Source organism: Amblyomma mixtum, chromosome 10 (assembly GCF_055824585.1).
Source record: "Amblyomma mixtum isolate Tamu chromosome 10, ASM5582458v1, whole genome shotgun sequence".
Classification (NCBI taxonomy): domain Eukaryota; kingdom Metazoa; phylum Arthropoda; class Arachnida; order Ixodida; family Ixodidae; genus Amblyomma; species Amblyomma mixtum.
The window spans coordinates 93,529,502-93,555,095 of NC_143021.1; the positions used below are offsets into that span (position 1 = coordinate 93,529,502).

General features: G+C 47.1%; 1 protein-coding gene and 1 pseudogene across 1 annotated transcript in view; one reads left to right on the top strand and one right to left on the bottom strand.

Annotated features, from left to right (window-relative positions):
- LOC149326439 (uncharacterized) overlaps positions 1-25,594 on the bottom strand; it is a 448,784-nt gene that overhangs the window by 36,226 nt on the left and 386,964 nt on the right. The gene's annotated exons all lie outside the window — the stretch shown is intronic.
- LOC149326441 (uncharacterized) lies at positions 12,209-15,293 on the top strand (annotated as a pseudogene).

Genomic DNA, 25,594 nt, shown 5'->3' on the forward strand with positions numbered 1-25,594 from the left:
TTGACTGGCTGTGGTTGTGGTTGCCCCAGTGTTTAAAGACTGCATGCTCAATTAAAGAACAGTCCCTTTCCTTTAAGCTTAAATGCTCTTATTTTATGCTTAATCAACATTTGAACAACAACCAGCAACCAGCGCGCGACCAGAAATAATTCTGAGTTGGTAGTGCTCCGCGTCTAAGATTCGGAGGCAATTATATATGAACATAGAGGCGAACATAATGAGTAACACAGTGAAATCCTCGCGAAAAACTGCACCTGGACGCAAAACAGCGTTTTTAGTCACCATCGAAAGCTTATTCCACCCGGTCTAGCCCGACTGACGCTGCTAAAGACTGTGGACTATTTGAACTACGGAGCAGAAGGCAGTCTCTAAACTCATACACTTGGTAAGAAAATCATTCGCCTAACTTTTGTCTGCTTAATGTGTCGTCGCCACTTCCACCCAAAATGAGCATGCGTTGCTGTAGTGCTGTGCAGCGGAAAATGTTTTCTGCAACACCGAGGAGCATCACACTCTAAGCACGAATACGCCTATATGGGTGTATAGGCGCAAGCGTCGCAAGAATAGTGACCGCTGCCAAAGATGCTGGCTGCTGCTGCTGGGTTGCAACACGTAACGTAACTGGTAGCAGTGAAGTCATATAACTCGGGCAGAGGAGGCACGATCGCTGGCTGGCGTCTGTAGAGGCTCATTCTCTGATCAGTGGCCGCTCATGGGTACATATATGCCGAATTTCACACGTCCGGCACGCAACAGTGACGCACCGCTGCCGCGGTATTCACTTGGGGAAGTGAGACAGCGGCTGCTTGTAGTCCCCCTGATATCCGAAGGTATACGACAGGTGCTTAATCGAACTTTGCTCCGCACATGACAGGGCGCTGCGTAACGCTCTTTCTAGGCGGCGATAAGCTAAGGCGATACGAGCAGGTTCCAGTACAGGGGCGGCGTGCTTCGCGACACAGGGTGTATGTATTGGTGCTACGTCGGCGCCTCGCAGAGGAAAAGGCGAATCATTCAATGATAACTACAGTAAATTAACCCGAAACTCCGGCAGTGCGTAGTGTTTCGAGCACATTTGGTTGCTAGCAAGACGCAGATGAGTCCCAGGCGCAACAAAAGCTTGAAACACGTGGGTTATTCGCGGCGTAAACCCGCCTCCAGCTGTCTCATCGAGACGAAGCGGCTTAATGGCACAGCCGTCCCCGCGGACTCTGCCTTACGAAGGCAGCAGCGGCGTGTCTATTCTGAAATGCCCGCTCGCAACACAGGGAGCCACCAGCCGGTCATGACCATTGTGAGCACGACGTAGAAGCCAACCGAATGCGCCGCAATTAGAGCAAATAAAGCCCCCCAATCTTCGTAAAGTCATCATCATCATCAGCCTGACTACACCACTGCAGGGCAAAGGCCTCTCCCATGTCTCTCCAATTAACCCTGTCCTTTGTCAGTTGCCGCCACTGTATACCCGCAAACTTGTTAATCTCATCCGCCCACCTAACTTTCTGCCGTCCCCTGCTACGTTTGCTTTCTCTTGGAATCCACTCCGTTACCCTTAAGGACCAGCGGTTATCTTGCCTTCGCATTACATGCTCTGTCCAAGCCCATTTATTCCTCTTGATTTCAACTGAGATGTCATTAACCCGCGTTTGTTCCCTCATCCACTGCGCCCTCTTCCGATCTCTTAACGTTACACTTATAATCTTCCTTTCCATAGCTCGCTGCGTTGTTCTTAACTTAAGCTGAACGCTCTTTGTTAGCCTCCAAGTTTCTGCCCCATAGGTGAGTACCGGTAGGATACAGCTGTTGTATACTTTTCTCGTAAAGTAATGCCAACCTTTGAAGAATGCCGATCCGCACTCCCCGTTACGTCTTCTAACCTCTCCCAACCTGGGCGTGGCCGTCGTGCGCCTAAACGTGCGTCTAACCAGGCATGCGAGGCACGCCATTTTTGATGCATGAATAGACGTTTCTGCCTCAAAACGAGAGGAGGAAGCGGAGGAGGGGAGGTGATATGTCGCTACTTGACGAAACTTGAGGGGCTTTAAGAGCAATGAGAGGGTCGCGCCGGCTCGGGGCGTGCACATGCGCATGGCGATATTGAGCTCTCTCCTGGCTCGGCTAGGCGGCACTGAGAGGAAGTTCAATCTAAAACCCCTTGATGTTTTTATTCCATTCAAAGGCCCCTGTATTTTTCAAAGGTAGCGCAAACTCCTCCTCTCCTCACCGATTCCTCCTCGCCCGGCAGCCATTAGTGAGCGAAGTGCGCGGCCGCTACCGCCAGCTTCATTTCGTATCGCATGCGGTGCGTTGAGCCTGTTGCTTTAAACGGGACTGTTCTGGGCGCATTTTCACTAGGCTGTTCGTACGTAAGATAAGACAACATTCAAAAATGCAGAAAGCCTACGTCACGCACAGCGCACATGTGTCGCGGTCTTTCTACGCTCACTAAAGGCGCAGTTTTCTCCTTTCCTATTTGAACAGTGCTTTGTGCTACCTTTGGAACACACAGGGACCTTAGTTCAATCTTGTGCGGCGCGCTCTGTTCACTTCTCTCAGCACCTGTACCAAACTGAAGCCTGGGTCTCCAATTCGAGGGGCCGGTACTGGTACAAGAAAATAACCCGTGCCGATAGTGGGTCCAGGAAACACTACTCGTGCAGTATACAAGTTTAAACATAACGGTGCAGGAGTTGTTAGAATTTGTGTAATAATTGTGGGTACTTGTTGTGGCATCCTAATTAGAATTAAAATAGAACGAGCCGTCCGCATCAAAACCGATTAGTCCCAAGCATCCTAATGGTAATCTGGAAATTCTGTGGTGCTCCCACACTGCACCAGCATAATGCTAGAGCAAAACAACAAAACCACAAAAATAAAATGATTTGAATGCAGTTGAACTGACCCCACGCTGCACAGCCTCAAAAAAGAAAAAAAACTACTTATTCCCTCCTACCTTGAACCACAGCGGAACCGGAACTCAATGCCAATAAGAATGTCAATTTCCTGCTGTGGTTCCAGCGAGTTCGTAAATACGACGTGGACGCGATGCTGCAAACCATTTGCAACTATACCACGGCTTCCTCCCGCGGAAGGCACCCGGTTGGTGGCAGGTTGGTGATGGTCACGCACGAGAGAGATGGCGCCCCATCATCCTCTGTAAACCAGTCAAGTAGCGCGTTCCAGAGTAGAATCATTAAGCATGTCTCACGGACCACGTCAACACCCTGCGTCCATAGCCAGTCTCTATTGCTAACATTGTCATCACCAAGTGGAGTGCGCGGCCCCAACAAGACGGCACCGCGCGCATTGAAATGCTTCTAAAGAAAACCCCTAAATTAAGGCTTGGCGTGGCATGCTGCTCGCCAGAGCAGTAGCAGCCGCAGCGGTTATGACAAAGCCTCCGGAGGCGGCGCTTCACATCAGTCCCGTTGTAGGAGGATCACGAATGCAGCTGATGTGTAGCGTTGTAGTCTGAACGCTGCACGATGTGGCATGTCACATCCACATAGGTGCGGCTGGCCCAGCTGAGAGCGAACACTTTCGGGAAGCTGCCGGTAAGCACCATGCGCGATAAGATGTTGAAGCTAGGACCAACTCACTCCTCACAACATATACAAGCACTCACTAAATATGCCCAGAGCATAATTGGAAAAGCACGAAGTGGACCAGATAGCAGGAATGAAACGCATTATCAGAGGTCTAATCGCTATTTGATTTCATTTTTCTTCCTTTTCTAAATTTAGGTGTCTGGATACCCGACGAGCTGGCTTGCGTAGAACTCCAGTGTACATGGCTATAGTACGTCTTATGGCATTGCTCAATTGAAGACCACGCAATCCTTTTGAAATTGTAAGCGCTATTCACGAGATGCCGCTCCCTCCGTGCCGATATCTGCGCCAATCGTACGGGAAAGCAAAGAGGCGTTAGGGCAGGAAATATTACAAAACAATTTTAGAGGCTACGAGACATTTGCGCATTGGGAGCCTGGCAGCCGCGCCTAATGTGGCTGTACCGACTACGATAACCTGGCAGCGCCGGTGAGGTATTCAGCACGAAGACAGTAGAGAGATAGCGACCAGGTAGGGATAAAGTGATCAGTTAGCTGCGCAACCCGGAAAATGTTTTGAGTTAACATTGCATCAGCTGTACCCAATGAATCAGAAGGCTGCGTAGGTGTCTTCCATTCGGAATGATGGGCACTATTTGTTTTTCTTCGCAGTTCTCTTAAAGCATTCTTGTGCTCCGTACTCAACAAAGAAACAGAAGTATCTAAATTAAACACTCCTGCGAATAACTTCCACATATATGTCACTCGTATATGCGAGCATGCCACCCAGGCGGTCGACATGCTCGGCCTGCAAATTATGGTCGAATGAAAGCCTTCTACTACTACACTACTACTTCTTCGGAGAAAACCGTGCAATGCTTTGCTATTAATTTTGCCTTAAATAATCCAGTCTCGCATTTGTAGGTATCGATTGATGAAGCTTCTGTGCGGGTTTCTCAAGATTTCCTGCTTTGCCTCACAGAACACAAACCTTAAAATAACTCATGTTGAGCATGAGTGTTGTCTAGGTTTTGCGAGGCGCTCACGTTGGCTGTGCTGTTTTTGCTAAACAGCTACGATAAATAAAATAACATTATTTAACACCTGTTATAACAAACTGATCGACGCCAAAAGAAGGAAAACATGTAGAATGAGAGGAATGTTTCCATCTACTTGCGTCCTATTGATCGTAATCTGTAATACAAAGACCTACATACAAACTGTCGCTTGGGGAAACGGAATGCATTCGAAAAAAACGTAAATGCAGCAGAGATAAAGGTGCGAATATGCGCTTAGGAAGCTTGCAATCATGAGGTAGCCGCACATGGCTCGGGACAGACTTAATTGGAGGTCAATGGCTGAATCCTTTGTCCCGCATATGACGCAATTCGGCTGCTCACAATGATGGCCATAGACAGCTGCCAACTGCTCCAGTTGGCCGTTCGCCCGAACAGGCTGCCATAGACTGAAAAGGAGTGACTAGGAAGCTAAGCCTAACAATTTTGCTTTAGTCGGACTTTCTTGAAAGTTTCGTTTCCACGGAGAAAATTTTAAGAACAAACTTAATATCGAGACTGTTAATCATAATTCCTTACTACTGTTTGAAAAGTTCCTGCAAATGTTATGAATTTGAGTGTGTTTATATGCATGCATTTTGTTTTGTCCCACCCTGCTATGATCTGTACAAGATCGCAGTATCTATAAATAAATAAATAAATAAATAAATAAAGCTCCACAAAGAAATATCACCCGAAACACTGCCAGAGGAATGCGGACGCCAGGGTCCGCCCATCGATCACGATGCTTTCTGGAAACTCGGAAGAGGAGGCCAGAGCCAATCGTTTTGGGTACCCAGTGAAGCACCAGGACGATATCCCTGCTGACACCGAACAGCTGCAGGCACTCACAGCATTGTGATAAAGAAAAGTTGTTGATGTAAACATAACGAACAGCCTCTGCCGGAAACAGTACTATATTCTGGGTGATGTAGCTTTCAGAGAAATGAAAAGCTTGGACAGCTACGTGCACCAACTAAACACACAAGAAAAAAACCGCGAGAACTAATGGAGGAGGCTTTAGGTGCGTAAGAAAGCTGGGCATTTGTTTCTTTTGTGGGAGCAGAAAAAAGTGCTCGAGTTGTGAAAGTACCTTGCCTCTTACTTGAAAATTCGAGCGCATGATTTGCATCGCTTGAATATGAGTGGTACGCAGCTTTATTAAGGGAATATTTACCCTTGCTTTGCCAATGTTACCCGAGACAGCAACTTTAAAAAATAGTGCTAACTCTGCCATTTAACGAGAACTGGCAACACATGGCCTTATTGCGCATTATGGGACACCAACTCTCACTATTCGGTCCTTGCTTATTGTTATCGCTCTCATGATTTGCAAGTGCACTCAAAAAGCGATCTCCTTTATATCCCGGTAATTTTTCAGGAGCTTCGAGGAGGTAAATTCTGATGCCGTGCCTTGGCAGCATCCTCACCGAGCATGTATTATGTACAAGCGGGTTAGATGACAAGTCCATGCGATGAATATTTTGCCTTTTCTGCGCTTCAGAGAAAACGCGGTACACTTATTGCATACTCGCCTTGATAGCATTGTTCCGCGAAAATCAGCTTGGAAAAGAGGAAGCACGCTGTGCGAGAGCTGCGCGTTTTTGTGTATTTATATCCCTAACAGAGTATGAGTATGAGTATGAGTTTATTTCAAACAAGCATGTTTACATACATGTTTGAGGTGTATGGGAGTAAAAGCCGCTCAAGAGCAGCTTGACAAAGCTCCCATTACCCTTCTATACTTGGCAGTGCAGGACAGAAAACACAGATTACACTAAAAAGATAACAGATAACAAAAATCAGCCAGAAGGAGTGCAGTACAACCAAAATTGTGCAAATACAACAATACAAGACATTATTATATGTTCACTTTATAATGGTACTCATGCAATAGATGTACAGGTTGTGGGTTCCTAAGTGGACACAGGCCACCACCCACCGCGGGTTCGAGCTTCGCGCGAGCCAAGGGCCCCGATCAGCCGTCACCACACACACACTGGGACACCGATGCAGTGCACTCAACCTCCGCTGGGAGGAGAGCGATTCACCGCAAAGAAATAGGCCTCCAATCTCACAAAGGAGACGTTTATTCACATCGTCCTCCAGCTGATACACACACACTCAATAGTCACCCCGTCCCGGGGGCGCGCGAGGAGCAAGGCTCCGCTGCGCGCACGAAGCGACTCGAGTAATGCGCACCGCTAGCACGCCGCTGCAGGAGAATGTCCCCGCGGCAGTGCTGTGATCTCTCTCTCGTGTCGACCGTTGGGCCGGTTGCGAGAGAGAGTGGGCATTCAACGCAAGGTACGCCTGTCAGAGGTCGCTGGACCCCGCTGGACAGGCTCGAGCCGCTGCAGGTCAGAGGACACGTGCGGGCGAGCTCGAGTAAGCACTCGTCCGAACGGCAAAGGCCGGCACGGACAAACAGTAACGTACGCACCTTACGCTGTCTCGGAGGGATCTCTCTCTCTCGGGGCCCCGCTCGGACGGTCGCGCGGCGCGCGGCCGCCCAAAGCGGGGTCCCGAATTCCCGCCAAAAGGCGCCAATGGCAAAGGCCCTTGGGGAGCCGGGGCGGAGCTGTGGCTAAATGACAGTGATTAGTCACCCAGCCGCCTCTCCACCGCCTGAGGCGGGAGCAAGGGAAAGAGGAGAAACAACGCGGGCGGCCGGCACAGCCGCGCAAAGGCGACGGCGCAAAGCCAGGATTCCCACAAGGTGCATTATAAAAAAAGTTCTTTTTACATTTTAAAAGAAAAAGAATAGCTGGTAATATTTTGTTGTGTAACTTTAAATTTATTTAATGTGTATGGCAAAGCACTGTAAAGTGTTTCAAAGCCATAGTTTGTGCGCGGATGCGGAACGTGCCAGTGTTCGCGGCATCGTGTTGTGTAAATTTAGGGATTTTCAATTAAGTTAGCGATGTCTCTAAATAACATATGGTTTTGTTTACCCTAAACTTTATAGGACCTAAGAATGCGAAATTCGTACATTTTTCCGATATCCATGATGTGGTATGTTGAGAAACGTGTGACATAAAAGATACATTCACTATGGCTCTCATCGCAGCCTTCTGAAATTTCAGAAGTTTATTTTTATATGTAGACGTTGTGGTTCCCCACACCAAATTGCAGTAGTTAATCTGAGACCCGAATAAAGCATGATATATTGCGATCTTTGTTTTAGTTGGTAACGTGCGCTGAAAATTTCTTAATACACCTACAACACGAGCTAGCTTAGTGGTTATCAGGTCCACGTGATTGTTCCATAGCATGAATTCGATTAAATAAACGGCGAGTGTTTTTACAGCACTCACTATTGCTATTGTGTTATTACCAAGTGTCAAGGTGAGGTCAGTCGCAAGATGCACCTTTTTAGCTCTGAATATGACGGCTTTAGATTTTTCTGTGTTGATGAGCAACGCATTTCTTCTGGACCATTCATGCAGTTTCGCCAGTACATCGTTTCCTATACGTATTAAATATTCTGCATTTGTTCCTGAAATAAATATGCTTGTGTCATCGACAAAAATGATGTAATCGACTTCATTCTCTATTTGTACCAAGTCATTTATGTAGATGTTGAACAGCAGGGGCCCCAATATGCTTCCCTGAGGGACACCAAGCCTAACTGGTTTAAATTAAGTTGCGCACGCATGCTTTCCGGCTGCAGACTTCTTTACCAGTTTTCACTTTCATTTGACAGAGTCCATGCGTCCCTTTAGAATTCATTATTAGTCTGACCGGGGTGAGCAGGGACGGGGACCGCCCCTTGTTTTTATTCTCCCGCGGTGAGTTAAGACTAAATCAGGCACTTCGCACCTTCGAGAGAGTAATAGCCCTGTGTGGACGTCATGCCTGGTAATCGCGTTTACTACATTGGCTCTGCTACCTGGATCACGGTCACGAAATGAAATTTCTCTCTCCCTCTTGGCGCCAGCCCCAAGTACATGATTTCGTCGTCAACAGTGTTATATCTGGTTTTACTCGTTTACAGGCATGCCTTAGACTTTTTGCCACCGTCATGTCCTGTGTTCGACGGCCACAGAAATATGACAGAATTAAACTATATGAGCTCATTTTCTTAGAAAAGCGCACGCTTCATGTGTGCATTCAAATGAAAAGCGTGTAGTGCAAGCAGACGTATTCGTAATTGGTGAATTTAAGCGTGGGAAAACACGTTGAAGCTTTTGCGATGAGAACGTTCCTTTAAGAAATATGGAAAGAAATATACCGAAATTCTCCTCTTTGAAGAACATGCTGATGTTAAAAAGTACGCTGCGAAAGCAAAAGTCTTTTTCGGGCGCAGCTTACGTAACACATAAAACTTATATCATGGTGGAATAATGGCGCCGCAGATGTTTTTCTCTGCACTCAACTCAAACCATGAAAATTTTCGTTTGAGTTATTTCAACCTGAAACGCCCGATGTCTATGCATAAGGCATGTGCAGTTTGCATCACTGTTGTGTAAAGCGCTGGATCAATATACACCACCCATTAAAAATTCAAATTGGAAAGCAGCCCACAGTTTACGGCGAAGTGCTAGTGCCCATGTTGCTTGCAGGTTTATGTGGTTCTACTGCCTCTAAGCTTGAAGCGGAGACGAGGTGTAATTTTCAGACAGGTTGGTGTAGCGCTTGTTAGCTCTACACAAGGCTATCGCACAGTGTACTAGGCACTATTAACCGTGTGCTGAGAGTAATTTTTAAAATTTCGAATCGAATGCGACAATAGTTACGTGCTGCTCAAGCGGCTTTATCTAATGGTGTTGAATATCTTGCAGGCATCAGTAAAAGGTAACCAGATTCATTAAAAGCTGCACATTACGTTACTGTTTAAAGCAATATTTCGGAAATCAGCTGACCTAAAGAAGCGCTTTAGAAGGCATTCAAAAAGCGGGACAACGTGAACATGGATTCTTTTTTGACTGTTGGACCTGTTTTATTAAAGCAGCAACAAAGCATCATGCAATAGTTTAAAGCCTTTATGTAGATAATTTGTTAAGGGGACCACCTCGCCCTTAGAGGTAAGCGTCATGAGGGAGCTGGACAGAGAACAGTAGACAGGACTCATAATATAGGAAAATTTGAACCGGAAGAAAGGTCCAATTACAGAAGTTCCGAAGTATAGCATAACAGTGTTGTGAGTAGTCCTGAATTTTACAGTATGCCTAAAGAAATCGGAAATTTTTTATACAGAAATTGGATTCTATACTTTCAGTTGATTGTAGCATTATTCAGAGCAATAAGTGAAAGGTGCGAATGTTTTCTCCAGGCTAATGCGTACGTGTCATCGTGGAATACTGCCGTGAGTCGGAAAATCAGCACCATGTAAACGCATCACAACGTTGTATTCTTTCCTGCCGTTCAAGTGAGACTGTTATTAATACTCGATGAAGCAATGACATCCGAACGTTATCAGTGGTGTACCTGTACGATTAGGAGCGATTTTTTTCTGCTTTTTTTTTTGCTGTTTCATATGAGGTAATTTTATGAGCCACGAGTTTAGGGTTTTAAAGCATCTGCCTGCTCGCTTAACACGCGTCTGTAAGCAATCTTGATACAGAATGACCAGACTCAAGTACGTGACAGGGAATTCTTCACGAAAACTGATTGAAATGCGTTTCATGACACTGAAAAACTGGAGCGGATTTGGTAAATATTTATTATTTCCACACCACTACGAATTGGAGGCCATCAAATGGCGGTCAATATGCCCTTTGGAAAACAATCACCCCTCAACAAAAAACAGCGCTCATTGATTTCCCAAGGTCTTCCGGATGCTCGCATGAGCAAATGAAATATGCAATTTCGGCACCATGAAAGTGGCCCTCATTTTATCTGTTTTCTACTTTTTCTCTGTAGCCTAGAGTCATCATCATCATCATTTATTAACCCTTACAGGTCCCGTCAGAGACATTACATAAGGGGGGGGGGAGGTGGTACATGGGTTTTCAGCAGTCATACATGAATATAAATATAGAAGGAATATAGAAATACAGAAAATATAGAAAATATAAAATACAGAATAGAAAAAAGAAGGAGAACAAGACGAAAAAAAGGACAGAAGTAAAAAATTCAAATAATCAAGTCATGACAGAGTGTGGCAGAAATATAAACAAAAACAGATTACAACTTTGGAAGTAGAACAAGCTGGTCAGTTTGCAGGGCTTGGAAGCTGACATAGAGTGCAGGAAAAATTATTTGTCGTTGAGATGGTCGATTAGAAGCTGTCTGAATCTGGAAGGATTAGACTCAATGACAATGTGTTCGGGGAGGCTATTCCAGCTTTCTATCGCACTGGGAAGGAAAGATTTATTGAAAGAATTGGTGGAGCCGTGCAAACGCTGTATGCTTAAGGAGTTAAATAAACGACGAGATGATCGTACCGGAGCTCGTAGAAGGTTTTCTCAAAGTGCTGGAAAGTTAAAGTACAGTTTGTGAAAAGGACAAAGAATTGAAATTTTCCTGCGAAAGGCTGATGACTTGACGCCGAGCGATAATTTCAACGCTGTGATGCTGAGCACAGATTTATACTGTGAGGTGATGAAGCGTGCTGCCCGATTCTGGATGGCTTCGAGTGAATCTATCAAGTAGGTCTGGTGAGGGTTCCATATTGTTGAGGCGTATTCTAGTTTAGTCCGAATGTACCTTTCGTATGCTAGTTGTCTGGCGGCTGCGGTGGACTTGGAAAGAGATCTCCTGATGAATCCGAGTGATCTGGAAGCACTAGCACATAGTTTCGTGATGTGATTAGCCCAGGTTAGGTTGGTTGTTATCTCGATGCCGAGGTACCGTTATGAATTAGTTTGGGACAGCGCTATGGAGTTCAGGGAGTACGAAAAATGAAGAATTGAACGTTTACGTGAGTCTCTAACATGGGTTCTACACGAGGTAGCGCTCGTCCTTGTCTTGTCTTTGCTTTGTCCTCGTTTTTTCTGCGCAATTTTTTCAGTCTACACGAGGTATTCGGAGGGAATGCCTAAAATCTTAATAAATGAGTACTCACTAAAACCAACCATTCGTTTTCACAGCTGGCCGCATCGACCCAACACACAGATGAAACAGCTACTTTCAATGGGCACTTCTCACTCGCTCTAACAATGCGCTCCAACGAATGCGCAGTGTGGGGCGAAAATAGGCAAATAACTGCTATTGAGAGAAACGAGCGCCGAAAAAAATCCTTCGATGCCGAAGTTCAAGCCACATGCCCTCAAGTCGTTAGTGGCCCCATTCTCAATCTGAAGCCATTCGAGCTCAGAAACAGTTTGTCAGAACACGGATTTGCGAACAACTGGTTTCTTGTTCAAAGGCCGCGATCAGAAATAAAAAAACAACAATAGATATTTGCAGTAAGCAGAGAAGAGAGAAAGAAATCAAAATATAAAGGTCAATCAGAAGAGCCGTTGAAGTGATTCACCTGGCTTTGCCTGGAATGTTTTTTAACAAAAGAGCAGAGGTGAAATATTTCAGATTGCATAGCAAATAAAATTTACAGACAAACGCAGCCGCAGAAAAAATGAAGCCGGTCAGGACTGCTACTCTGAACTGCCAATCATAGCTGCGGAGCTAATTACGCTTGATAAGTTGTGCCCCAGAGCCTGGCATGCCGTGAGCGCTGCGATCCGGCGTGTGTTTTTGTTTTTCGAGGTATTTACGCCGAGCAAAAAAAAATAAAAGTACACCGAAATCAATTGTTTGCATTATTCTTAAAATAGGTTGCTATATGACAAAAAAAGTTGAGTGGGGGGCATTGAATCTTTCTTTGATGTGCGTAGAAACTTGTTCAGGCCATAACATGTTTAACGAAAATATTTAACGATCACCGCGTACGATGCCGCGTCTACGCCGGCCCGTGCAGAAAAAAAAATGAAAATTGGTTTTGAGGGAAGGAAACGGCGCAGTAACGGTCTCGTGTATCTCGTTGGGCACCCGAAACACGCCATCCATAAGGAAGGGATAAAGGAGTAAGGAAAAGAAGAAAGAGGTGCCGTAGTGGAAGGCTCCGGAATAAATTCGACCACCTTTCGCCTCCATTGAAACGGGCCGCCGTGGTCGGGTTCGAACCCGGGTACCCGGCTCCAGTAGCCGAGCGCCCCAACCACTGATCCACCACCGCGGGTGCCCGTGCAGTAGCTTGGCAACTTTTCCCACAGATACGACCTTGTCTTAATCGCTAAACTCGCTAAATTCATGGAGAAAGAGCGTAACCATTACCAGTGTTCTGAAATAGCTGCCCCTTTCACTGCTTAGTAACTTCCTGTACACGACATTCCATCTATCCACCAATCTGCAAGACAGCTTTCTTTCTAACTACAAATAAAGCTTGCAAACACATTCCGTGGAATCGACAGATCGTAACGGTGTGCTATAAAAAACTAAGTGGGAAGCATCACCAGCCCGGGCAGGTGATACTGCGATCTCTGAGTTTGCGGTATTAAGCTTCGCAGTGTGAACGTCGCGATGTCAGCGCCATCATCGGCCGTAGTGTGCAACGAACCGGTGGCGGTGGCCGTTAATTATTTAAAAAGGACTTGCTGCATAGCGGTTCAACAGTGCGCCTTCGCTGCGAGACATTGGGTACACTGTCCTCGCGTGTTATGCGTGCGCAAAGCAGTTTGCGTTAACTCACTGAAACGGTTGGTTCGACGCTTCTTCGGAATTAAAATAAAATTTTCCTGAAACAGCCATTGCTTTAAAAAAGTTCAGCACATCAGAAGTACTTCGAGAGCATAGGTACTTCAACTGTAAGCAAAAATTTATTGAAACAGAAGAAACGGGAACAAATTGAATGTTATCTTAATTTTAAAGAACACGCTTAAATATGCTGCACGACTGTGCCGTGACATACTTCAGTCTGATTGCGCCAAGAGCTGTATGAACCTGAACAACGCTTGAAAACTCTGCTTAGTATTATTAGACGAGTTACCCCTACGGTTCTTCCGGAACGATGTGGAATCAATCACAGAAACCACAAAAAATAAAGCATGAAGTCGAGAGCCGGCATTTAATATGCTTATACAAATGATGCTTCAAAGGAGCAGTTTTTGCCCGTTTTCAGCGTTCGGGCTTTCTTACTTGGAGGGCGCGCGCAACATTAAAAAACGAGAAGGAGGGTAATCTAGTGGCTCTCTCGTACCAACATTTCAGTGTGGATGTTACAAATGCCTATAGAAGGAAAAGCAAACGTAGTGGCGTAATGATGCAGAATGAAGTGCGACTAGCCGCGAAGGTCACGCCACTTATGCCCCGAGAGAACAATGGAAGAAAAAGGCACGATGCACCCTCGGTGACCGGAAGCTGCACGCAGACCTCACCCATAACGATGTTGGTACATAAGCAACAACAAAGAAGCTTGAAGACCTGAAAGTGGCGCAAGAACAACACCGGCCACTAATCCGCTCTGCTCCTTCGTCCAGGTTACGGCATGGGCTGTGTTCAGCGCCGCGCCGCTATCGTCACCTACCCGTGACGTCACCAAGCTGCCCTGCCACTTCGACAAGTGTGATTCCGCATGCCCGCAAGACCGACACATTTTCATCGCCGTCCCTCCATTACAGGAAAGATCCGGATCAACAGCGACATCATTTGCTGCCTATATAAGGAGCTGGCGGACCCCCGGCGCCCTTAGAAGGCGTGCGAACAGCACCAGGATGCGGCCAGCTAATCCCCTCTGCTTCTTCGTGCAGGTTAGTTCTGTTACTTCCCTGTACGCTAAGAAATCAAATGACGTGTGGCTGTTGCTGTTCCCACGCCCGGGAGTTTTGCTTTTTGTGTTCAGTGAATGCTTTGATATTGCAAACCAATTGCCAGCGTTGTCCGGGGACGTCCAGCTCAACCCTGGGCCTAACACGAGGCGCCAGGTATAGGACTCTCTTCCTGGCGTCCAGTCTAAACAGTTGGAAGATATATTTGCAATGCTAGAAACTGTGAACACGCGAACTGCGAAAATGCAACTGGACCAAAAGGCATTTTTAAATTCCGTTGATGATTCTAAGAAGTCCCAGCTGAAATTAGAAGAAAATTTGATCGAAATGAACAAAATTTCACGGACGTTGAGTGCAAAACTGTTACCATTGAAGTAGATGAGAAGGAAGTACATCCTTTTCAGCAGTTAGTTGACCAACGTTCAAGTGAAAACGCTTAACTGCCCGCACGCCTGTCTAGGCTTGAAGACACGCAGCGACGCGATAACCTTTTATTCTATGGCGTACTTGACACGCAGTCAGAGTCCTGGGCTCAGTAAGAAGAAAAGCTAGGCAATGTTCTTTCATCCTGCTTGGCAATTCCGTCTGAAAGTTTGATAGATAGAGCACACAAGCTCGGTGGGTTCGCATTGGAAAAATGTAGACCAATTATTGCCAAATTTTCATCTTTCAAGAAAAAGCGGAAAATACTTTTTAATAGTTCCATGCTAAAGGATGAAAAAATTACGCTTAGCGAGAATTATTCATTCGCCACTCGTCATGCTAGAAAAAAATTGGCCTAATTTCGCAAATCCCAGCTGCTAACTTTCAAGCGTCGCTTCAATAAGCTTTAAATAAAAAAATAAATGCTACTCCTAAAATCACTCTGATGCCTCCGTTCGTTAAATCGCAAGCGCCTTCCCGTTGCCAACCGACCGTTCTCAGGATTCTACGAATGATACCCACAGCGCCTCCGCGCCACCGACCGAACCTGTTATCGATTAGATTAGCACTGCGAGAGGGGCAGTGGAACTAAGTCCCCGGCCATTACCCCACTTTCTTTTTTGTTCACAAATATTCGTAGCATAATACCCAAGCACAATGATCTTTGTTCTGTTATTGATGCTTGCGATGCTGACATGGTATGTCTGACTGAAACCTGGCTATCGGCGAATATAAATAGCTTTGAACTGCTTACCTGTAAAAAGAGATATAATATTTATTGGTGCGACAGGGGTTCTAGATGTGGCGGAGGCGTGCTTGTAGCTGTTACTGGTACTGTTATGTCTTTTGCGATCCATTTTGTAAGCTCGTTGAACTTGTCCTGGTCGAAATTCGCATATGCTCAAGGAAATTGATTGTGGGCGTTTGCTATCGTCCGCCGTCTACCTCGCCAACCTTTGTCAACGATCTTTATGATGTCATTCATATGACTGCAGTCCGTTATCCGAGCAGTCCCTTTATTTTACTGGGCGATTTTAATTTACCCAATATAGTGCGGTCCAATGTAAGTCTTTATTGTGATCTTTTTTCAAATGAATGCGACATGTTCTTGACTTTGTGCAGGGATTTTAACTAATCACAGCTTGTAATACAAAAACTCGAATTTCACCTACTGCGTCTAAAATCCTCAATCTGGTACTCACCCCATCGCCTGATCTTTTCCAGCCCATATCACACTTGCCAGGGTTCAGTGATCATCTACTCCTTCATTTTTCTTTGACCTGCGCAGTTCCCCATCAACAAAACCACAATAAATACTTCCATGATTACAAAACGGCCGATTTTAATGCTATTAACCATGAACTGTCTCTTTTCCTAGATTATTACTTTCTAAGCTCTCATGATCGCTGAGTGAATGCTAACTGCAGCCTGTTTAAAGAAAAGTTGCGGCGCTCAATGAAAAATATGTTCCACGCTTAGTCATCACCTCTAACCGTCAATCACCATGGTTCACTAAATCGTTCAAACGGCTCTGTATTAAAAAAGAAACGCATGTTCTGCTCTGCAAAACTAACCGGTTCTTAAAAACTTTCCACTGCTTATCAGGCCGCGGCCCTTGAATATAGAAGTGCACTCATGGATGCCAAATATTTATTTCTTTAATGACACATTACATTCCCATTTGATAAATAACCCTAGGCAATTTTGGAGCATAGTTAACAAAAAAGACAATTCATCCATCAGATTTAAAGACTCCAGTGACGAGCTTATCCAACCTAATGAGTGTGCAAATGTCCTAAACTGTGTATTCGCTTCAGCTTTTTCAGAAAATCTGTTTTCTGTAACCCCTGCTTATACCAGTGCTGACTTTTTACCGATGGAATCTATTGTCTTTGATCCCGCTGGAGTGGAAAAAATAATCGAAAAACAAGAGATTTCTTCATCATATGGCGTTGATAACATTAGTTCTAAGTTCTTGATTAAAGCCAAAGTGTACAGCGCAATAATACTTTCTCACATATTTCAGCAATCTCTCGAAACAGCCTGCATACCTGATGACAGGAAGGTCGGGAAGGTGATTCCCTTGCATAAGTCTGGTGATCAACATTCCCCGCATAATTATCGACCCATCTCACTTACCAGCATTCCATGTAAAATTGTGGAGCTTGTTTTATTCTCACCTTGCATCGTTCCTTGATCCTAATACCTTTTTTACTGACAGTCAACATGGATTTCGGAAGTTGTTTTCTTGTCAAACACAGCTTTTAACCTTCACGCATGATCTAAATTCAATTCTCGACAGGGGCTCTGTTGTCGACTGCATATTCCTCGATTTTTAAAAGGCATTTGACAAGGTCTCTCATCAACTGTTTTTTCTTAAACTCAGTAAACTAAACCTCGACCCTAACGTTCTTAGGTGGCTGCATTCGTTTCTCAATAATCGTTCACAATTTGTCACCGCTAATAATGCTTCTTTCATCACTTCTCCAGTTAGATCTGGAGTGCCACAAGGTTCTGTTACAGGGCCTCTGCATTTTCTTATATATATATTAACGACTTACCTGAACACCTATGTTCAAAATTAAATATTGCTACGGGTCGACGCAGAGACGATGAGGCAGACGAAGTGAGAGGGCGCTTGGCGCGTGCTCGGGCTCTGAATCCTACGCGGTGGCTTGTGTCTTGGCGTCCAGTGCGCCCTGTGCTTGTGTTGTGTTCAGTGTGACTGCACCAGTGTTCTGCGGGGTGTGAACGTCTCCTGCCACGTAACATCTTGGTGGAGGTGAGGACTTTCCCCTTCCTCTCGTTCTGGCCTATTCCATCACGGAGCTTCGCAGCGGTCGCTACACCGGGACCGCTACAATGACGCAGCCCGGTGACTCGCCAAGTCCCACTGCCACTACATTCATGGTCATGGCTCATCCCCGTGACCCCGACATCTTCTCCGGTGCCTCAACTGAAAACGTCGACAGATGGATCTTGATGTATGAACGCGTCAGCGCCCATAACAGGTGGGACCCCACCGTCATGCTGGCCAACGTCATTTTCTATTTGTCTGGCACAGCGAGGCAATGGTACGAAACCCATGAAGACGAATTAACGAGTTGGGACACCTTTAAAGAAAAGCTTCGCGCTCTCTTCGGACCTCCAGATGCTTCGAAGCTCGCAGCCCAAAAACATCTCGACTCGCGTGCTCAGTCCACCTCTGAAAGTTACATCACGTATATTCAAGACGTCCTTGCCTTATGTCACCAGGTTGACAACTCCATGTCGGAATCGAAAAAGGTGGGCCACATCCTAAAAGGGATCGCGGACGACGCATTTCATTTACTTCTCTGCAAAGGCAGTGATACCGTGGATGCCCTTATTAAGGAGTGCCGTCTCTTCGAGCAAGTAAAGAGCCGGCGCATTTTTCCACAATTTCAAAGACTTCCCCATACGGCCGCCACATCTTCGTGTGTTTTGCAGCAGCCGCCAACTAGCCCACCTCCCACTTCGCCTCTCAACATCAACGACACAGTCACCCGGATCGTTCGCCGCGAAATGGAGGCCTGTGCACCTGCGGCCCTCCAACCTACCATCCCCAGTCACCCCTTGCCCGATGTGTCCCTTATTCAAGCCGTCGTACGAGAGGAACTCGCAAATTTGAATCTCTCACCTGCCATCTGTTCCATCGGGAACTCTAGCGTCCGGCCACCAACCAGGAATGCTTACCGTCCCAGGGCTCCGAACTTTCGTCGCTACCGAAATCCAGCAGAGTGGCGCACGCCTGATGATCGCCCCATATGTTTCAACTGTTCCTGTGTCGGTCACATTTCCCGGCACTGCCGCAATAGATGGTTTCCGACTCCTCGCACCGAGCTCTCCTACGACAACCGTTCAGATATTCCCCGCCGTTTTCCGCCCCGACCACCTCATGACCAATCAGATTCGCCCAACGATCTCAACAGCTCCCGACCCCGTCGTTCTTCCCGCTCTCCATCTCCACGAGGCCGTCGCTTCCGATCCCCGCAGTCCCTTCGATCATCGGCTGCAGCCTCATACGACCGCTCTGACTTGGAAAACTAGCTGATGCAGCTCCCGGAGGTGACGCTGCATCCACGACCAGGCCCACAAATCCTCTACAGACCTCCCACTTGAACCAACTAGACGTTTGTGTTGATGGTGTTCCCGTGCGTGCGCTTGTCGACACTGGAGCGCATATCTCTGTCATGAGTGCACAACTTCGTCGTCGTTTACGTAAAGTTCTCACGCCAGCTCGGTCTCGAGTGCGTGTCGCGGACGGCGGAACAGTTAGTGTTGACGGACTCTGCACTGCACGCGTTAGTGTTGCTGGCCATGACCTTCCGGTGCAGTTCAATGTTTTGACCCCTTGTTCTCATGACCTCATCCTCGGCCTCGATTTCCTATCAGAACACTCCGCCCTGATAGACTGCTCGCACGGCATCCTCCACCTCGATCTCCCAGCCATCGATCCTGAACCCTTGCCTTCTCCCAGACTGTATTCGCCCGACCAAGTTTCTCTGCCCTCCCTAGCCGCCTTATTCGTTACCCTACGTCCTACCTCATCAGTCGCCGATGGTGACTACTTAGTCGCCCCTATTTCAGATGTCTTGCTGCACCGCAACGTTGCACTGCCCCATACTGTCGCTACAATCAGGGGAAACAGTGTGTCACTTCCGTTAATCAATTTCAGCTATTCAGCCCAAGTCCTTCCACCTGGCATATGCGTGGCGACGTTCTCACCTATTGGCTCCTGCCAAGTTGCCCCATTGGACACTACCCATGCATCAGCTCCTGCAGCCCCTGCTCACGATCCTACTTCGACTGACGCGATCACGGCAATGATGCCCACCGATTTGCTCCCTGCCCAATCTTGTCAGCTGCGTGCGCTTCTCGAGTCCTATTCCGACATCTTCGACCTCCATAACAGCGCCCTCGGCCAAGCTCTTACAGTTACGCACCGCATCGACACCGGCGATGCTCCTCCTATCCGCCGCCGACCATACCGGGTCTCCCATGCAGAACGACAGGTCATCCAGGCGGAAGTGGCAAAAATGCTGGAGAAGAACATCATTGAGCCCTCTCACAGTCCTTGGGCTTCACCCGTCGTCTTGGTCAAGAAGAAAGATGGCTCGTGGCGCTTTTGTGTGGATTACCGTCACTTGAATAAGATCACTAAAAAAGATGTCTATCCGCTTCCTCGAATTGACGATGCCTTAGACTGCCTCTACGGAGCCAAATTCTTCTCCTCCATAGACCTCCGATCTGGCTATTGGCAAATTGCTGTGGATGACCAGGACCGGGAGAAGACTGCGTTTGTTACTCCTGACGGCTTATATCAGTTTAAGGTTATGCCTTTCGGCTTATGTAACGCCCCAGCTACTTTCGAGCGCATGATGGACTCCTTGCTGCAAGGATTTAAGTGGTCCACTTGCCTGTGCTATTTAGACGATGTAATTGTGTTTTCGCCCTCGTTTTCGTCCCACATGGGCCACCTTTCACAAGTTCTTTCCCTCTTTCGCCATGCTGGGCTGCAGCTCAACTCTTCAAAATGCCGTTTCGCGCGTCGCCAGCTCAATATATTAGGCCATGTCGTCGATGCTACGGGGGTTCGTCCCGATCCAGACAAGATCCGAGCAGTAAAAGACTTCCCAGTACCCCGTTCGAGCAATGACGTCCGAAGTTTTTTGGGCCTTTGTTCTTACTTTCGTAGATTCATTCAAGATTTTGCCGACATTGCTCAGCCGCTCACCGATCTTCTTAAAAAGGATGTTAGTTTTTCCTGGGGGTCCTCCCAAGACCAAGCCTTTGCCCACCTTATAAGAAAGCTTACCACTGCACCGGTCTTGGCACATTTCGATGTGTCCGCTCCTACGGAAGTCCGTACTGATGCTAGTGGCCATGGCATCGGTGCAATCCTTTCCCAGCGTCAATGCGGCACACATCGTGTAATTGCCTATGCTAGCCGTCTCCTATCCCCTTCCGAGAAGAACTACTCCATTACCGAAAGAGAGTGCTTGGCCCTCGTCTGGGCTGTTGGCAAATTTCGTCCCTACTTATATGGCAGGCCTTTCACAGTTGTGACAGATCATCACGCACTGTGCTGGCTTTCTTCTCTGAAGGATCCTATCGGTCGCCTCGGTCGTTGGGCGCTACGACTCCAAGAATATGACTACGCTGTGATCTACAAGTCTGGCCGGTTGCACAAAGATGCCGACTGTCTCTCTCGTTACCCTGTTGCCCACTCTAATACTGTGACGAGCGCAAGCACCATTGACCTGTTCTCTGTAACTCCGTTTACAACTATCGGCGAAGAACAGCGTCGGGATGCGGAGCTTCTCTCCATCATCGATCGCCTAACGTCCGCCCCAACCGACCCTTCACTGAACCGCTTTGCTCTCGTTGATGGTATTTTATACCGCCGGAATCTTCAACCAACTGGTCCTGACCTTCTCCTCGTCGTCCCGAAGCACTTACGCACAGTCGTTCTCCACGAACTTCATGACCTCCCGACTGCTGGCCATCTAGGCGTTACTCGCACGTACGACCGCATCCGCCGTCGGTTCTTCTGGCCTGGCCTCTACCGCTCCGTGCGGCGTTACGTTGGTGCTTGCGATGAGTGTCAGCGTCGCAAGCGCCCTGCCTCTGCTCCCGCTGGCTTTCTTCAGCCCATTGACATCCCTCCGGAGCCGTTCTACCGTATCGGCTTGGACCTTCTCGGCCCATTTCCTGAGTCCACTTCTGGGAACAGATGGGTTGCAGTCGCCACAGATTATGCCACCCGGTACGCGATAACGCGTGCGCTCCCCACGAGTACTGCCGCTGATGTCGCCGACTTTCTTCTTCAGGACGTCATTCTTCATCATGGAGCACCCCACCAACTGCTCACTGACCGTGGCCGCACCTTCCTTTCCGCAGTGGTAAACGACATTCTTCGCGCGTGCTCAACTAAGCACAAGTTGACGACCGCTTACCACCCCCAAACTAATGGCCTCACTGAGCGCCTCAATCGGACGCTCACCGACATGCTCGCTATGTACGTCTCCTCTGATCACCGAGACTGGGACGTCGCACTCCCATACGTTACATTTGCATATAACTCCTCCCGCCACGACACTGCCGGATACTCTCCGTTTTACCTCTTGTACGGCCGTGAGCCTCAACTGCCGCTTGATACATTGTATCGACCGTCTCCTCCCGCACATTCTGAATACGCCCGTGAAGCCATTGCCCATGCTGACCATGCTCGCCAAGTCGCCCGTTCCCGCTTGCAAGCCTCCCAAGCTTCTCAGCAAGAGCACTATAACCGCCGCCACCTGGACAGTGCCTTCTTGCCTGGGTCCCTTGTATTGCTCTGGGTGCCTTCTCGCCGTGTAGGGCTCTCGGAAAAGCTTCTTTCTCGATATGTGGGCCCGTATCGCGTGCTGCGCCAAGTCACAGCCGTCACATACGAGATTGAGCCTGCCTTCACCGAGTGCAATTCCCGTACTCCACCCTCCGATATTGTGCACGTGTCGCGCCTTAAGCCCTACCATCTACCCTCTTCTGACACTCGCTGAGCCGCACCGCGACGGTGCTTTCACGCCCGGGGGTCATGCTACGGGTCGACGCAGAGACGATGAGGCAGACGAAGTGAGAGGGCGCTTGGCGCGTGCTCGGGCTCTGAATCCTACGCGGTGGCTTGTGTCTTGGCGTCCAGTGCGCCCTGTGCTTGTGTTGTGTTCAGTGTGACTGCACCAGTGTTCTGCGGGGTGTGAACGTCTCCTGCCACGTAACAATATTTTTGCTGGTGACTCCGGGATATACCGCGAAGTTAACAGTGACTCTGATGTAGCTATTTCTCAATCTGTATTGATCATTCTCTTGAACGAACCGACAAATGGAACATGGAACTAAACATAAAAAAGTGCAAGTACATGCGAGTTTCTCGTCGTAACACCACATTACCTTCACATCATCTTAATAATTGCAGCCTTGAGCCTGTGCCTTTTTATAAATATTTAGGTGTCTTCATTTCCGATAATATTTCTTAGAAGTACACATAGATCATGTTAGCAACAACGCTAACCGCATGCTGGGCTGCATAAGCCGTAACTTTATTATTTCTTCTAGCTCCGTAAAACTTCTCCTTTACAAGTCGATGGTTCGTACCAAACTGGAATATGCTGCATCCATCTGGGACCCCTATCAAGAGACATTAATATACCAACTCGAATCTATACAGAACCATGCGGCCCGTTTCATTCTCTCGAATTATCTTCGTAACTCTAGTGTCAGTGCCATGAAATCAACCTTATCACTCCCACTGCGGTCGCAAAGTAGAAATATATCCCGGCTTTGTGTTTTTCATAAGATTTACTTTGATAACCCCATCCTTAAGACCAAATTTTTAACGCCACCTTGCTACGTTTCAGCTCGAATTGATCATCGTCATAAAGTTGGTATTCTTTCATGCCAAACAAGCCACTTTTACAACTGATTCATCCCCAGCACATCTGCGCAATGGAATCACCTTCCCATATCGGTCGTCGAAATATATTGCCACTCTGTGTTTTAACATCAGCTGTGTTACCATCAGCTTTAACAAACCTGATGGTAACATAGTGTATGCAATTCTTGCGCACTGCCATTTGTTTATCCTTTTCAGCTCATGTAGTGGCTGAAACAAACCTGGTCTTTATATTTTTTTCTTCACAAATTCTGCTGTTTAAGGGCATGACAGAATATGTGCACCAGTTTTTCCTGCCTATTTCAAAAAAATGCTCCTTGTGTTTATTTTTTTGCGTGGTATACTTTACTTTTATTCTTTGCTCATAATTTCGTGTTAATGACTTATTTTGTTTGTATTTGCTGTAACCTACTCATTTCCGCGAGCCATATTTTCCTCACATTCTGTGTCACTAGTGACTGCTGTTCATTTCTCATTTTGTCTATCGTATCCCACTCCCCTCTGTAATGCCCTCGGGCCCTGAGGGTACTGAAACAAATAAATAAATAAATGTCGGTCTCTCCTCGTTCATATAGGACACGCTCAAGTCGTCGCTCACGATCTCCCTTGCAGACAGCAGCGAGATATCCTTTACGTATCTTTATAGTTTGAATACATCCATTCGACTCTCTACATCGACGTATATTAGGCTCTTCTCGGAGCAAGACGCCGCTCATCGACAGCTCGGCTACGGCATAAGACGGCCTTCAGTGAACCACAACGTTTGTTTACAATTCCATACCTTCAATAGAAGCGCACCGCGCCATAGGGCGGTTCCTTTTCGACTATGTGTCCTAAACGCTGGCTGCGCACCAACCGCACCGAGATGAATGCTTGTTCCATGAAGAATTGTTGCTTCCTCTCTTGTAGCGTTTGTGATGTAATCCGTGCTCTTGGCCTCAGTCGGAAATAAATATCAGCAAATTCGTAGCACTCGTGACCTAGTTTCATTGCTTGCCTCGCCTCCTGGTACCGCATTATCACATTATATATACCGGGTGTCCCAGCTAAATGTAACCAAACTTTTAAAAAAGGCGAAGTGTTCTAGTCCAGTGAAACCAACTGAGGGTTGTTCATAGTCGCGTGGCCTAGTCTTGAGTATTTTTTTCGGTCTTCAAAGTTAATTAATTATTTAAGCTTAATTACCTAACATTTTAATTATTGACTTCAGGAAGAAAGTGTCAACGAAAAAGTTTTAGAAAAACCGCTAGTAGTGCTGTTTCCGTCAAGTTACGATTTACGTAGTTTCATTTATTGGCCTTAAAAGAAAGTTGTCAAGTGACCAGCTGCTCACTCACTTCTCTGCCCCAATGTGCACCCAAAGTCTCATTGAGGAGAGGACTTCAGAAAAAATGGATTTTATTCTTTAAGGCGCGTCCTGGAATGTTGAAGTGGCACAGTTGTCATGTGGAAGCTTTTTCTTATATGCGGGTTATGGTTAAAGGTCGGAAAAAAAGCTACTTTACGTAAATATTATATTGCTGCAAAGGTATCAGCAAGCTGTTTCTCAAAGCGTTCTACAACTTTTCCATTCACACTTTGTTCCTCAAGTCAATAATTAAAAAGTTAGCTAATCAAGCTTAACTAATTAGTCAACCTTGAGGAACGAAAAAATACTGCAGACTAGGTCACGCGACTCTAAACAACCTTAATTTGGTTTCAGACGGATAGGACACCCCGTGTTTTTTAAAAGCTCGGTTACATTTAGCTGGGACACCTGGTATATATGTATACATTGCCACGTATCATGGTAGTGTCCGTTCGTTCGCGCAAGGCTGCAGGAAAGGGGTGTTATCATTTTTGTTTCTTACGCCAGAAGCGACCGGACTAATCTCCATTGATCACAGCCATGAAGAGCTGCATCTACGTGTTTCCAGATAAGTCTAGATGATCTCGGCCTGGTATCTCGAAGTTTCCTTGCCGGTTTTAAAAATTGAAAAATGCCGCAAGCAGCGGGCATTCGCAGTTCGACGACCGCCGAGCACGCTATTTGCTACGCCCGAGCTCGTCCAGACCCAGCGAAGTTTTTTCGGCTCTGGCTTTCTGAGAAGAAGTTTCAACGACAAGTGCAGGCGGGCCCCGGATCCACTGCGATTCGGAGGTACCGCAACCAGCCTCCCAGCCCAGGCGCCGTCCCTTTGCCGGTGCTCGGGCAAACTGCGTGAAGTTCGTGCAAGCAGCAGCCCAGCCGGCCACCCGTGACGTCATGGGAGGCCCTGGACCTGCTGCCCCTGCGGTGTTCCGTGCGCCGCCCCAAAGGCGAACTGTTTCCAGTTCACAGTTACTTCCGACGCGACAGCTGACGACATCGTCGACGGCATCGAGTCGGTTGTCGGCCCGAAAGGGCTAGAGAGCCTCCAGCACCATGGAT